The sequence below is a fragment of the Salvelinus fontinalis genome, chromosome 33 (genome assembly GCF_029448725.1).
Source record: "Salvelinus fontinalis isolate EN_2023a chromosome 33, ASM2944872v1, whole genome shotgun sequence".
NCBI lineage: Eukaryota > Metazoa > Chordata > Actinopteri > Salmoniformes > Salmonidae > Salvelinus > Salvelinus fontinalis.
In genome coordinates this window covers 40,397,070-40,412,179 of record NC_074697.1, presented here as the reverse complement: position 1 = coordinate 40,412,179, position 15,110 = coordinate 40,397,070, and positions in this window count along the sequence as shown.

Below are 15,110 nucleotides of genomic sequence, written 5' to 3'. Positions count from 1 at the left end.
ACAATAAGTAGTAATTACGGGATACGGTTAGGAATCAAAAAACAAATGTGTTTGCAATGTCTCAGAAGACTAAACAACAACTTCCGGTTTAACTTCCTCTATGACTCCGTCAGCATTGACTCACCAGACTCTTTCCATCTAACAGTGGATGGGGAAAAGGACGAAAGCCCAGGGCAACGGGTGTTAAAACGTTGCTAAAGTGGTGTTGTTGAGGAATGGTTGTCCTGAAGGAACATGTCAGGACTGAAACTGAGACGCTCAGATTTCCTGCCAAGACTTCCTCCTCCAAGGAGAACTCAGATTGTTAAGATATTCTCTAAACAAGCTGCTGAAGGGAACATACTTAACCTAGACCTAATGAATACATTTGGCCACATTAATAAGTAATGTTGTTCCATGTCTGTTTAGTTGTGCCATACTATCATTACCTATGGCACTGTGTAACTATTCAAGCATATCATAGGGATTTCATTGGACATTTAGTCCTACTAAAACAGGTATACAGTTGAAGTCGGAAGTTTACATACACTTAGGTTGGAGTCATTAAAACTAGTTTTTCAACCATTCCACAAATTTCTTGTTAACAAATTATCGTTTTGGCAAGTCGGTTAGAACATCTAATTTGTGCATGACAAGTAATTTTTCCAACAATTGTTTACAGACAGATTATTTCACTTATAGTTTGCTGTATCACAATTCCAGTGAGTCAGCAGTTTACATACACGAAGTTGACTCTGCCTTTAAACAGCTTGAGACACTCCAGAAAATGATGTCATGGCTTTAGAAGCTTCTGATAGGCTAATTGACATAATTTGAGTCAATTGGAGGTGTACCTGTGGATGTATTTCAAGACCTACCTTCAAACTCAGTGCCTCTTTGCTTGACATCATGGGAAAATAAATAAATAAATATAAAACATTGTAGAACTCCACAAGTCTGGTTCATCCTTGGGAGCAATTTACAAACGCCTGAAGGTACCACGTTCATCTGTACAAGCAATAGTACGCAAGTATAAACACCATGGGTGTCACGTTCCTGACCTGTTTTCCCTTGTTTTTGTATTTGTTCAGTATGGTCAGGGCGTGAGTTGGGGTGGGCATTCTATGTTGTGTGTCTAGTTTGTCTGTTTCTGTGTTCAGCCTAATATGGTTCTCAATCAGAGGCAGCTGTCAATCATTGTCTCTGATTGAGAATCATATATAGGTGGCTTGTTTTGTGTTGGGGATTGTGGGTGGTTGTTTCCTGTCTCTGTGTTTGTGTTCTGCACCAGATAGGACGGTCTCGGTTTTCACGTTTGTTGTTTTGTATTGTTGTAAGTGTTCAGTTCGTTATATTAAACATGTTGAACACTAACTGCGCTGCATTTTGGTCCACTCCTTCATCCCAGGAAGAAAGCCGTGACAATGGGACCACGCAGCCGTCATACCGCTCAGGAAGGAGACGCATTCTGTCTCCTAGAGATTAACATACTTTGGTGCGAAAAGTGCAAATCAATCCCAGAACAACAGCAAAGGACCTTGTGAAGATGCTGGAGGAAACAGGTACAAGGTATCTATATCCACAGTAAAACGAGTCCTATATCGACATAATCTGAAAGGCTGCTCAGCAAGGAAGAAGCCACTCCTCCAAAGCCGCCATAAAAAAGCCAGACTACAGTTTGCAACTACACATTGGGACAAAGATTGTACTTTTTGTAGAACTATCCTTATGTCTGATGAAACAAAAGCAGAACTATTTGGCCATAATGACCATCGTTATGTTTGGAGGAAAAAGGGGAAGGCTTGCATGCCGAAGAACACCATCCCAACCGTGAAGCACGGGGGTGGCAGCATCATGTGTGGGTGCTTTGCTGCAGGAGGGACTGGTGCACTTCACAAAATATGACATCATGAGGCAGGAAAATGATGTAGATATATTGAAGCAACATTTCAAGACATCAGTCAGGAAGTTAAAGCTTGGTCACAAATGAGTCTTCCAAATGGACAATGACCCCAAGCATACTTCCAAAGATGTTTCAAAATGGCTTAAGGACAACAAAGTCAAGGTATTAGAGTGGCCATCACAAAGCCCTGACCTCAATCCTATAGAAAATTTGTGGTCAGAACTAAAAAAGCATGTGTGAGCAAGGAGGCCTACAAACTTGACTCAGTTACACCTGCTCTGTCAGCAGGAATGGCCCAAAATTCACCCAACTTATTGTGGGAAGCTTGTGGAAGGCTACCTGGAACGTTTGACCCAAGTTAAACAATTTAAAGGCAATGCTACCAAATACTAATTGAGTGTATGTGTCACGATCGTCGTAATGAGGCAGAGTGGACCAAGGCGCAGCTTGATAGAAAGACATCTTCTTTATTTTGAAGACGAAACAAACGAACAAAAAACAGACGACCGTGAAGCTATTCAAACAAATAGTGCTGACACTTAACACTACACATAGACAATTACCCACCATAGCCTACTGCCTATGGCTGCCTTAAATATGGCTCCCAATCAGAGACAATGAATGACAGCTGTCTCTGAGAACCATTCAGGCAACCATAGACTTACCTAGACACCTACACTCAACACAAACCCATACACTCTACCAAAAACCCCTATACCATACAACCACCCAAGACGAGACAAATACACACAAACATCCCATCTGTCACACCCTGACCTAACCAAAATATTACAGAAAACAAAGATAACTAAGGCCAGGGCGTGACAGTATGTAAACTTCTGACCCACTGGGAATGTGATCAAAGAAATAAAAGCTGAAATAATGTCACGTTCTTTCAAAATTGAACCCAGAAGCAGACCAGGACAAGGAGCGTAGGAAGAAGGTGAGCATTTATTTACAAGTAAATGTGAATGGGTAGATATATCCAGGTGGCGTAGCGGGCAGCGGTGGTGAATTGATGGGAGTAAATAGGTGAATCCAATGGAGTAGCGGAATCCTCCGTCGACCAGGCGGGAATGGGGTGAATGATCCGGGTGAGTAACTGAAGGCAAAACAAACGGAGGTAAGTTCAAGGCAAGCAATACGTAAACAAAAATAACAAAACAAATACTATCCAACTGGAGTCTGATACTATGGCACAACATACTGTTCATGGCTAACGATCCGGCAGGGAATGGATGTCAGGTCAGCTTTTGAAGGGAAGAGGTGATGATCAGGACAGGTGTGCAGATTACTGATGGGATACAGGTGTGGGTGAACATCAATCTCCCAACAAGCTAATTCGCCCGGCAACCAGACAGGGTGCGTTCCAGGACACCGGAAACACACTCCAGGACAGAAACACAGGCAAACACAGACTCAGGAAGCGGGATTCGTGACAAATAAATAATTCTCTCTACTATTATTCTGACATTTCACATTCTTTAAATAAAGTGATGATCCTAACTGACCTAAAACAGGGAATTATTTACTAGGATTAAATGTCAGGGATTGTGAAAAACTGAGTTCTAATGTATTTGGCTAAGGTGTAGGTAAACTTCCGAATTCTACTGTATGCAAGCCAGACTTCATGCTAAGCTATAATCCTCTGCATCTCAGTTTCACGATGAGGCTGAATGTTTTCAGTGTGGCATGGTATTTTACCTCCTCGCTATCTTAACAGCTATGTTTATGTCATGTCATGTTTAATGGATATTTACAAGCACAGGGATGCAGTGTCTTTGTCTCACATAAACGATTTCTGGATTTTGACCAAGTTATGAGTCAGCAACACATTACTTCCTGTTTTCTATGATAAGTTACAAATTTGCATTGTGATAAGATCCCCTCCCTTCCCTTTTCTGGGAAGACCCTTACAAGTATTGGATTTTCCAGCCACAATGTCAACATAAATGCCCTGCAAGCCATCACAGTCATTACACCACTATTAAAGCTATATGGTGAACCAGATAACTTTGAGGAATATTTGAGTAATATTACAGTATGTAATAATCACCTATTACACATCTATTAAGGATGTTTTAGCTTTAATAGATGTAAAATGCCTGTTTTCGCAACCTTTATGCAGTTCAATAACACATGATATAATCAACCTTTACCGACACAGAAAATAAATGCAGCGCTTTGGTACGATTTCTTCACTGTGACACGCAGGGTAAAGAGAGAATAGCGGAAAGTTAGTAGTACAGTCAGAGAGAAAACTGAGATAAAGGAGCTCGGTGACAACCCTTCGCCTGTGGGCGATGTCTTTCCAAGGAACAATCTCAATGATGGATGCACTCTAACCTCTATCTCTCCATATCTGACTGGTTGCATATTGCAGAGGTGTGCTTCTAAAACTCAGGGCTATGTGTGAGGTAGCTGAGAACAGGTGAGGAGATGAAGAACGATGTTTTGAATGGCCATTGGAACAGAAAGGATATTAGGACATAGATTGAATGATCATACTAGGTTACATTTCATAACATGCAAGAGGCCATTACGGTACGTGGTTTGGTTTGGTATGGTATGTCCTCAGCTCTGAAACACACTCCGAACGCCTAAATAGATGATTACCCTCATGTGGCCATCTATTTCATGACAGCATTTCGTGGGAGAAAATCACCAAAGTGTTTGTTTATGCCAAGCCTATCTGGAATTTCTGGATCTTGAAAGTAGAGCCAAGGCGTAGAACAATCAGAGTAATTACAAGGAACTTAACGCTGCTTGATATCAACTCGTAGGGCTTCACTGTTCTCCAAGACCAAAGGGTGAACCAAACAACTTATCATGTCACATCTGACTGTAGCCTATCTAGTCTTATCTGAATATATGCTGTTGTTGTTGTTTTGATAAGAACCACTAATTGCAACAACTGTGGAATTTAGATGATTCCCACATTGTCAGAGTTATACTGGTTGAACTATATTTAGAAATATTGTCCTGAGATTCATGATCCACATGGCGACTAGGTATTTAGTTTGTTTTTAAATGCTTGTCATGCCCCATATGCAAAAGTTAAAGAACATTTAATTGCATTAGGCTACTTATATGAATTACCTGGTTTATGTTAGATCAATCGTCAATATCTAATTTATACAGTTGTTATTAACTCAAAAGTTGTTTCTTTACTGCTTGCATCCTGTGGGCCTAATTGGCAGAGTAGGTTATATGCCCAAGTTTACGGCCGTGGTTATGCCATAAAAAACTGTTGAGACCAAGGCCACAGGAAAACCCAATCCCAAGATCTCAAACATGGAATGTTTTTGAAATATATTGCCCTACCCTACACTTTGTTTAGGATGATTTCTGACACGTGTTATCTTCCTTGTCTATGTGACTCACCTCTGGCACGCGTGGTATGAAGATGTCTTCAACAGAAGTGGTAAATTCACCTTGGCAGCTCCAACACAGCTACACCTCCGACACCTCCAAAACATCAGCTATGTGCATTATTCTACCGAACTACATGACCTTTGTTTTAGAGGTGTTCAGAACAAGGTTAAGGGCAGAGAAAGCTTGTTGAACATTAAGAAAACTTTGTTGTAGAGCGTTTAACACAACATCCGGGAAGGGGCCAGCTGAGTATAAGACTGTAACATTGCATATAAATGGATGAGAGAGCTTGTTGTTGATGTAAATTGAGAAGAGCATGGGGCCTATGTTTGAGCCTTGGTGTACTCCTTTGGTGACAGGCAGTGGCTGAGACAGCAGACGTTCTGACTTTACACACTGCACTCTTTGGGAAAGGTAGTTTGTAAACCATGCCAAAGACCCCTCAGAGACACCAATATTCCTTACCCGACTCACAAGAATGGAATGGTCTACCGTATCAAAAGCTTTGCCAAGTTAATAAAAATAGCAGCACGACATTGCTTAGAATCAAGGACAATGGTGACATCATTTAGGACCTTTAAGGTTGCAGTGACACATCCATAATCTGAGAGGAAACCAGATTGCATACCAGAGATTACTATAGACATCAAGAAAGCAAGTCAATTGATTATTTACAAGTTTTTCCAACACTTTTGATAAACAGGGCAAGATATAAATTGGTATGTAACAGTTAGGATCAGCTTGATCTCCCCCTTTAAATTAAGGACGCACCGTCCGGATAGTCCATCTTCAGACTATCCAAATAAAGTGTGACCATGCGCATTCCTCTACTAACTGTTAGTAAAGGAACGCGCACTAACGCCCTGGACCAGAGCTATGGTCCATCCAGACCATACCAAGGAGAGGGCCTGTGTGCAACACCTGCGGCAGCTTCCCTGCATCTAGGAAGTAACTATTCAAACATGTTTGTAGGAATTGTTTAACAATCACAAAAGCATACATGAGAGTTTAGGAGACTATTGAAACACCAAGCAAAGACTGCAGACACATTGAGTTGTGTTGGGAACTATAATAGCACTGGAATGGCTATAAGCAGCACCATCAACAGCCTACGTTTAAATAATCGGGTTGTGTCCACGTCCATGATTTATCAGTGTCGTGTCGTTAAGTATCATTAAATGTGAATACTGTATCTTATCAAATCAATTATTTATGTGTAATTTAGTTACGCGATTAAACTAATTATGTAACTTTAATTAACTAGGAAGTCGGGGCACCACGGGAACATGTTGTTTATAGAGTTTAAATTCCCGAATATAACTCTTCAGATATTTTCTTATCTTATCGAGTACAGTCTTGTGTTAATGTATTATTATTACCTCATCAGTCATATTATTGAACATCGCAAACCCTTGGATTTCTGCACAAACCCTAGCCTAAATCATGAATCAGCGACATACAAATTGGTTCAATTATTTATTTACTGACGAACTTAATCAATCACAGAATTACATAATCACACACACAATTAGTTATACATTGGGTGCTACATGATACAAAGAAAAAGTCCATAGCAGACGAAACCGATATGACGGCTTGGTAGACAAAGGAAAGGGGGTGGGGACCGCTTAAGAGCGGGAATCTCATAGCTGATAACTACACTCACAGAAATTGCTAATCATTTGAATATGAACAACCGCTCATTTGAAAATAAATTGCAATTTACATATTTACGAGCTTATGTCTTGTTGTCTCTCTCTGTGGTTGCTGGTCCATCTGCTGGAGAGATTTGACCGAAAAGTATCTGGTTGCGTTCCCCAGGAGACACAGTCTGTCGTAGTTAGAATGGATACTTCAGAGAACCATCCGGAATTGTCCATAGAATCAGATGCATTTACCAGACTGAAGTATTTAAACAGCTGCAGTCTGAATAATTATTCTTTAGTTTGTAGATTTCTTCGCCATTTCAACGTGGGAATGATCCCTACGTTCTTTGGTCTTGTCCTTTGGTAGAGTTGTAGTTCTTAACCATTTCAACATGTAGCGTCAGCTCCATTCTTTTCTGGTCTTGTAGTTTTAAACCATTTGTCAGCCGTGTAGCCACCGCTGCACGCTGTTTGGTCTTAGAAATTCAACTATTTGCAACCTTAGCTTACACCGTGGTTTGCGTGGTCTGGTGTGAATTGCGTCACGGGGGATTTTATACTTGGGTAGAAAAGGGTCCGTCTCATCATGTTTGTGCACACCTGGGCGTGGCTACTGACTGTGCATAAGTTACCATAAAACAACCAATTCTCATTTTTTTATTTATTTTTTATTTTTTTTATCCCATTTTCTCCCCAATTTTATTGGTATCCAATCGCTAGTAATTACTACCTTGTCTCATCGCTACAACTCCCGTACGGGCTCGGGAGAGACGAAGGTCGAAAGCCATGCGTCCTCCGAAGCACAACCCAACCAGCCGTACTGCTTCTTAACACAGCGCGCCTCCAACCCGGAAGCCAGCCGCACCAATGTGTCGGAGGAAACACCGTGTACCTGGCCCCCTTGGTTGGCGCGCACTGCGCCCGGCCTGCCACAGGAGTCGCTGGAGCGTGATGAGACAAGGATATCCCTACCGGCCAAACCCTCCCTAACCCGGACGACGCTATGCCAATTGTGCGTCGCCCCACGGACCTCCCGGTCGCGGCCGGCTGCGACAGAGCCTGGTCGCGAACCCAGAGAGTCTGGTGGCGCAGTTAGCACTGCGATGCAGTGCCCTAGACCACTGCGCCACCCGGGAGGCCCACCAATTCTCATTTAGAAGAGTAAATCACATTGTTATCTTTTCAAAAGTATTCTTATATTTATTCATTCATCTTATTCAACATTCAGATGTAAACCTGACTGCTGGGAAATGTACACTTTAAGAGATACAGCTATGTGTGTTTGTCACGCCCTGGCTATAGAGAGGGTTTTTATTCTCTATTTTGGTTAGGCCAGGGTGTGACTAGGGTGGGCAGTCTATGTTCTTTTTTCTAGGTTATTGGTTTTCTATGTGTTTGGCCTGGTGTGGTTCCCAATCAGAGGCAGCTGTCTATCGTTGTCTCTGATTGGGAGCCACATTTAGGTAGCCTGTTTTTCATTGTGTGTGGTGGGTGGTTGTTTCCTGTGTTTGTACCATATGGGACTGTTTTGGTTGTTTGTTTGTACTTTTGTTGTTTTGTTCAGTGTTTTGTTGATTTATTAAATATCTCATTATGGGCACTTACCATGCTGCACATTGGTCCGATCCTTGCTACTCCTCCTCAGACGAAGAGGAAATCCGTTACAGTGTTTCCTGTCCTTCATGAGGTCACCAAATGAAACACACTCGACATGACTGTCCCTTAAGTGTCCACGGACCATTCCTACATTCTCAACAATAGAAATATTATATTTTCCCATTTTGGGGATTAGGCAAGAGAAGCTCTTTGTTCTCCCAGAGTTTTCTTTCCCCCCATATTCCATGGCAGAAAAGAGAGTTTCTACCAGGAATTTATGACCGTTGTAACACCTGAGGTGGAAGAGGGGGGAGCCACGATATACACCCAAAAGGGCCACGTCGTGACATCCGTGTTCAGAGGGTTCATAAAGACCGAGAAGCTAAATATGATTGGTGCAATAATAATTGAATAGTTCAATCAAATCTGTTACACCATTTCATGCGTTAGACCTTATTTGAAAAATAAAATTGTATCAAACCAACAGACCTGTAGATACAAAGTTTGCAAACAACATTCCCACACATAGAGGCTCTCATGGCTGCATGCGAACACTATTGAGACATTTAAACAAAACCCCGGGTTACACCTTCTATATCAGTGCCATTGCAATAAGAGATTGCTTGGAGTACGGAATGACAAAACAAAGCAGTGATAAGGAATGTTGCTGTATCAACAACCGTGTGTAATTGTTTCTTTAAAGAGCGCATGCAGGTTAATTCAGTGTTCCTCATTACAGACCGTTATTTTTCTAGAATTCAATGTTTTTTGGATTAATGGGATTTCAACAGCAGCAAACACATACATTGCTATGATTGACACGTGGTACATATTTCCTCTGACTTTTCCTTTTAGCCTTTTATCTCATTAGATTAGGTAAATATTGATAATGATAGGGTTCATAAGGATATAATGTGGTTCAACAATACTTAACAAGTTTGAACAATTAACAAGCAACACCATCATCCTCTTCCTAGATCTGTAAAGGAAAAATAAAAGCATTGGCACCTGTCAATGTACACTGAGTGTACAAAACATAAGGAACATCTGTTAACATTGAGTTGCAACCCCTTTTGCCCTCAGAACAGCCTCAATTCGTCGAGGCATGGACAAGGTGTCACAAGCGTTCCACAGGGATGCTGGCCCATGTTGACTCCAATGCTTTGCACAGTTGTGTCAAGTTGGTTGGATGTCCTTTGGGTGGTGGACCATTCTTCATACACACGGGAAACTGTTGAGCGTGAAAAGCCCAGCACCATTGCAGTTCTTGACACACGCAAACCGGTGCGCCTGGCACGTACTACCCCGTTCAAAGGCACTTAAATCTTTTGTCCTACACATTCACCCTCTGAATGGCACACATACACAATCCATGTCTCAATTGTCTCAAGGCTTACAAATCCTTCTTTAACCTATCTCCTCCCCTTCATATACCATGATTGAAATGGATTTACAAGTGATGTCAAGAGGGATCATAGCTTTCACCTGGATTCACCTAGTCAGTTTATGTCATGGAAAGAGCAGGTGTTCCTAATGTTTTGTACACTCAGTGTATAAGTAGGCCACAGAAAGGGACAGTGCAGTATAATGTTCCAATGGCTCAGACCTGAAAGCTTCTCGCGACAGGAGTTGCATCAATGAGTGATACCTGGAGATGATCACCTAGTGTTGTATGTCATTGTCTACATACTGTTCCCACTCAAGACCAACATCAGTATGTGGCTCTCCAGACTGTTTCTGTGAGAACGGAGGTTATCCTTAGCTGGGTTAATAAGAGGGATCCTACTAAAGCTCTGGACACATGGCCACTGTCGCAAATCCCTTGTGTTCAATTACCACAATCAGATTAGGGACCCTAGGGCGAGAGTGGGGATTCTCCCTCCGTATACTGTCACTCATCCTGTTGACTGGTTCCCAGACTTAAGGCACATGGAAATACGGAGCTGTCAGATTGGTGCCAACTGAGGAGCAGTGGAGCAGTAATCCACTTACTGAACATATCCACCCTGCAAGCTACGAGGGAATGATTTACTCTACATAGCAGCTACTATACCTGCTTGTGATTTCCTTTGTTCTCAAGAACCAGTATAATAAATCAACTGTATGGTCATTTTATTGTTAACAGATGGAAACCGGGAGCAACACAGGGACGTTAGGTTAATAATTATTCCTCTTCTGGCCTTTAATCAGAAGAACCACTTTCACTTTGACACTTTGCCCATTTAAACTGTTACCAAGGACATAGTGGCAAAGTAGAACAGAAATATGCAAGGCTCGGATTTTCAGCATAGGTATCTGTATTGTGGCAATGCATAATAATTCCACTTAAATCATTTGCTGTCAGACTGATCGTTGATGTCCATCGATTTCCAACACAGCTGGGTGATACATGATGTAACGGGACCTACCGTTCATGTCATAAGATGACCACACAAAAGAGGACATGGGGGATGTAGTGTGATGTCATAGGCCCACTACTGATGTCAAAGGATGTTGTACTAGGTCACAGGATGGTCCATGATCATCTGCCATGTCTGTGGGTCTATAGGGCCAGAGTAGATGGCTGGGCTGGTGCAGGGTACGGAGTTGCCCTCTATCGCTGACAGGAAACGAGTCAACAGGAATAGACCGCTTCCCAGTTTGTCTTCCAGTCCTATTTTAGGCCCCCTCTGCAGTGACAGGATAGAGACAGGTAAAAACTCTTAACCCTCTTTCCCGTAGTCTCCCACCTAGAGAGAGCAAGTCTCCAGCTTCCTTTTTCTGACTGTTTTTTTTTTTTTTAACTAGGAAAGTCAGTTAAGAACAAATTCTTATTGACAATGACAGGCTACGCAGCCCAAACCACAATCCAGGCAGAGCTGGGCCAATTGTGCGCCGCCCTATGGGACTCCCAATCACAGCTGGTTGTGATACAGCCTGGAATCGAACCAGGGTCTGTAGTGACGCCTCTAGCACTGAGATGCAGTGCCTTGGAGCACGGCGCCACTCGGGAGCAGGTTGTTTCAGCAGAGGTGGAAAAGAAAGTGAACCCCTTTGGTGGAGGAGAAAAGGACGAGAGGAGATAGGGGACAAAGAAAATTACACTTCCTATTGGCATGGGAGTGAAAACAAATAGTGTCGCATTCCTTTGTGTTCTGCCATAGAGATATAGTAAAGCAAGTTACTGCATTGAGCTGCATAGCCATGTTTAATTATCGCCACAATAGCATAAAAAAATCATATATGAGAGTTCTCAAAACTAGTTGGATATGCTTATAAATCTCTCAGATATGTACGCACCTTATGTCTGGAACAAGCAGCAAGGTGTCTCAGTGGATCAGAGAACAAACGCCTACTTGGTCCCTTGTTTCCACCCTTGAACGTCGCATTCACGTGGTATATTAATTTCTGAAACACAGCATGAACATGGCTATTGGAAATGTAGTACCTCGTCCCACATAAAGATCAGTGTGAGAGATGAATGTTTGGAGTGATAAAAGCAAAGGAAGTCAAAAAGGATTCGATATCCTTGTTCAGTGACGAAATCGCATCAAATCTATTGTAGGATACCTCCTTCCCATGGCATACCATCTCAGTGCATTCCAACCCAGTAGCTGAGATCATAGAAATTGTATTATTCTAATGGATATCCACTTTCAAGTCAACATTTCATGATGGGTGGGTTGGCGGCCATATTGAGTGTACCACCCATGACGATGTAGTCAAACTTCCATGGTTCTAATGGTTCTATTTCGATGGAAACTCACTCAACAGCAGCATCATTAACTCCTATCCATTAGTACGGACCACTTCCCACCTATTCTGTCCTCCAGCCTCCACTGCCTCTTGTTATTTTTCAACATGCATCCTGTTTTGCCTGCGTGCGCCGAGGCTATACACATTCATGCAGGAAGCTGTAGGATGGGGGCTCTTTTCTCCTGTCTTGCCTGTGGTCTTCAGTTGCGTCTGGGGAGATGGCCAGTGGCCAACACAGCAGCCGCCGGGGCCTTTGCTCCACGAGCACATTCTCTGAATTTCTCTCTTGTTTGTGCTGAAATGACTGAAGGTCAAGGCCAAGTGGGTCTGCTGCTACACTACAGGTGGGGACAGGGACCCTTACTGTAGCAAGAGCAAGGGCATGATGATTGTGAGGCTTCAACAGCTTCATAATAGTCGGCTATCAATAATACTATGCAGTGTGTCCTACCTTATCCGTTTTGGAAGAGAGAGGCTACTTAACCTTTCACTGCAGTGGGCTAAATCAGGGTCACACAAAGTGTTTCTTGGTAGTCTACAACAAATCTACTTTGAAACAAAAGTATACACCTCACACACATGGTTATCGGCTTAAAACATAGAAAACACCTGTACCAGATATAGAGTTGAAATGTATTCAATTTGGAGCTGGCATCCCAATATAATACTTTATACATCACAGAAGACTTAAAGAAAACTAAATTGTTTGACATAGAAGCATTGGACTTTCTGATTTAAAAAAAATCATGTTTAATCATTCTCAAATTCTGAAAAATATGAACAACATTCCACCCCTGAGGTCACTAAGTCATTTGAAAGGGCTAGTAGTTATACGTTCTGTGTGTGTACAAGGTAATCCCAAATTGGAGAACTCACTGTCTGCTTTCCCAACATGTGTTTCTCAAGCAGTGAAACACTGATTGCTGGTAGATTTCCAATTTATTTTCAAAGAGAAATACGTGTTGCCTAATCCGCTGTGCAGAGGCTCTTGAGATAAACCGGTGTTTTGTCAAAGATCACTTAGACGTTGGGACAGTACTGGCGGTGTGCGTGTGTGCACGTGCGCTACGTGCGTGCGTGTTGTATATTTCTGTGCATGCTATGGACAAGCTGAGAAACGCACTGGGAGAGGATTTTAATCAGAGCTGCCATCTCTGCAAGCCCGTGGAATTTTAGATTCTATCCCAACGGAAGTGTGTGACGCTCATATCAGACGTGATGAACAATGGCTTCCTGTGTTCTGATATCTATGCACCTGTCAAACAAGGGGGATTGCCAGCAGCCAAACCAGTTTAAAAGAGGTCATAATCAAAGGCAGGCAAGGTTACTGTAGGATATACTATATGTCTAAATGTCATTTCAATTCTAATCGAGGTAGAGGGCAGATGTGGTTCCTTCCGTGTGTCACCACACAAGTCCAACCGTATGGAAGTTGAATTCCCACTTCAACCCTCATTGGACCTAACAAAGTCACCTTATTTCACCTATACCCATTCACTTCAAACCTGTTGATCGTGAACTCACTTTTGTTTTGACATTGAGGCTTATAATGTGCTTGTATGACCATTTCCTGTTCACTTCCTAAGGTCATTGTCCTATCATGTTAGTTTCGTATTGAGTCTAAAGAATACTGGCTTTAAATAATGGGTGTCGTAACGCCCAATAACAAGCCCATTATGTTGAAATCCCCCTTTATTCTATGTTTACTCTGGAAACTGAAGATGGAGTCCCCTTTCTCACCTTTCTCTTTCTAGCTGCTGTGTGTGCAGGATCCTGAACCCCAAGAGGATAAATCGCTTCTTTTGACTCCCGACGAAAGTTGGCAGCTTAGCACCCTGGAGAGAGGTCAGAGGTCACAGGGCTCTCTGTATGGCCCTGGACTGGCCAATCACAGCGCAGTGAGAGAGAAGCAGCTGTCAGGACTCCCGTTAGATTTTTACTGAGCGGGAACGGCCTGTTTCGGGCCTGAACCCCCCAGCAGTGGTGGAAATGACCCCTGCTTTTCCTGTTATTAATCTCACAGATAAGAGGCTGCCTGGTTCTGTACTGGAGAGAGAGAGGCCACCTAAACTCTGTTGCTGCACTAACACTATGAGCCACCAAACAGGCCTGACTTATCATAACTTAGCCATGTCCCGAGTATCATAGACCGCAAACGATGATCTGGCCAAGCTCTGCTACTAAAGTCATGGCCATACAGCAAACCAAGTGTCATGACTGACATCTCATCCACTCTCACTGGAATGGTGAAAAAGGAGTGAACATTGTATTTCATATCGAATTACTGTAATATAATTACGTTTCTTATACTTTAACATCTTCTTGGGTAATTTGCATGATGTCAAATAGCTGTCAGTGTGATTTCCTCTTCCAGATTTACAAGCAGCTAGAGACTGAACCAACCTGCGATTTGAACCAGACAGGCTACCTTATTACAAGCCTGTTTCCCAAATGTCTCATCATACTGCTGCTGGAGGAGATGATGTCATCACTACCTCCTGTGAGGTACAGGAAGGGTTCAGAGGAGTGGATTATGGGAGGAGGCTCCATAGCACTTGGTCAGTGTCTACACCCCCTAATGGCTTGGACAGAGACTGGGGAAATAGGAGCCTTTCCGTTTCCTACAAGCCCTAAAAACAAAGGATAACTTACGTTTAATAGGTTAGAGACCACAGGATTAGATTTCTGTGATCTAGGCGGCAGATAGCCTAGCGGTTAAGAACAGGTTAATGGTTCGAATCCCTAAACCGACTAGGTGAAAAATCTATTGATGTGTCCTTGAGCATGGTACTTAACCCTAATTGCTCCTATAAGTCGCTGTGGATAAGAAAATCTACTAAATCAGTGGTTCCCAAAATGTGGGGTGCACCCCCTAA